Source organism: Musca autumnalis, unplaced genomic scaffold (assembly GCF_047663935.1).
Source record: "Musca autumnalis isolate F117 unplaced genomic scaffold, ASM4766393v1 scaffold_1, whole genome shotgun sequence".
In the NCBI taxonomy this organism is placed as follows: Eukaryota; Metazoa; Arthropoda; class Insecta; order Diptera; family Muscidae; genus Musca; species Musca autumnalis.
In genome coordinates, this window is record NW_027411644.1 from 28,428,423 (window position 1) to 28,429,980 (window position 1,558).

At 33.0% G+C, this 1,558-nt stretch overlaps 1 long non-coding RNA gene across 1 annotated transcript; it reads right to left on the bottom strand.

Moving 5' to 3' along the window:
- Nucleotides 1-206: 206 nt before the first annotated feature.
- LOC141390408 (uncharacterized) lies at nucleotides 207-1,333 on the bottom strand. Its single transcript, XR_012409337.1, has 2 exons — nucleotides 1,035-1,333; nucleotides 207-823 (listed from the first exon to the last, which is right to left on the bottom strand). It is a non-coding gene; the product is annotated as an uncharacterized lncRNA (long non-coding RNA).
- Between the last annotated feature and the right edge of the window lie 225 nt (nucleotides 1,334-1,558).

Genomic DNA, 1,558 nt, shown 5'->3' on the forward strand with positions numbered 1-1,558 from the left:
TGATCGTCTATTTTATTTGATGAAACAGCAGAATAGAATTTTTTTGTTGATACTATTCACGTGATTTGTTGTTATTGTTAGCCTTCAACTTTTTTTAATTTATGCCGCTTTTTGTTTGTCACGCATTACCTTTAAATATTATTATGGAGCTTTTTCCATGGTTCAAACTGTTTTCTTGGAGGCCTTGTGTATTTTATATTTATCAGTTTTGTTTTGTTATGCGGTACTTTTTCCTTTCAAAGGCTTTACATTACTACCATTACGCTTCAGTAATAATTCACACAGATTCTTTGAAAAATAAAAATTGTTATTCACCTTGTTTTCGTGGTAATTGGAAGCTAAATTTATTATTACATTATTGTTGTTAGTTTTTTGGTTCATCCTTTTATTTTCATTTCAGTTCAATTGAACTCATTTTTGTAGGGTTTCACTACAACGGTAGTTTGCACTTTGGCATGCCTTGGGTTTAGGTTTCGTTTTAGCTCCCCCTAGTTTCTGTGATGATGAGATGCTGTTTTATTTTGTTCTCATTTGCTTTTAACTAAATTCAGTTCTTTTCACTTTATTCACATTTGCATGTTACCTTGATACGGTTTTTGCATTTTAACTTTCTTCTGTCAACTTTTCATCACCACTACTCTCAGCTGGAAATGTAGGCATCAAATTCATCCAAATACACGACCTACACTCATTAAAATCACAGTGTGTGTAAGTATATATGTATGTCTGATGTATTTTTATTTTCACGTTGTTGGTGTTGTGGCTATTTATTATTCATGAAATTTATTTAAATATAAAAATCACCGAGTAGTACATCACCAGGCTGTGTCATTGATAATGATAAGATGGATTTTTGTTGTGTGTTTTGAGGTTAAATGAAAGGCAGGATTTGTTGCCGTTTTTAAGTTCACTTTTTCCGCTACTTTTTTACATTCCAATTATCTAAATTTTTTCTCAAATTCACTGCTGCCTTTCATCATCACAAGCTTCTTCTTTTTTTCCTCTTGATTTCTATATAACACCCATTCAGCAACCTAAAAGTATGTTACAGTATAGAAATGTGTAATACTGCCGAAAAGTGGGCTTTATTTTGTGATGATTTTCACTATTTGTATCCATGTATTTTCAACCGTGTTTCATTCAAATACTTCATAACCCATTTAAATTCCTTTACAAACATTGTAGTTGTTGCTTTATTATTTCTTCTTCGTCTTGACTTTCTTTTGCTTGTCAATTATTAATTTCTTTTTTAAATGAAAACATTCACACACACAGACGAAAGAAAACAATTATAATCCCGAAATCCGTTCACTCGCCACACGTCTTCACTTTGCAGTTGAACTGGAAACACTGCCAGAAGGGATGAAAGCACAATAAGGGATGTACGACGGAGTTTCATAAAAATTGGAAAATGTATGGCAAATGAGTACCTTGACAGAGCAACGAACAACAAAACCAGTCAATGTGTATTTTTTTCTGGCGCTCGCGAAAGCTTTCTTTTTGTGGCCCACGTTGGTTGGCATAAACAATTTTTAAAGTGACCCCGGAAAGGAGGCTT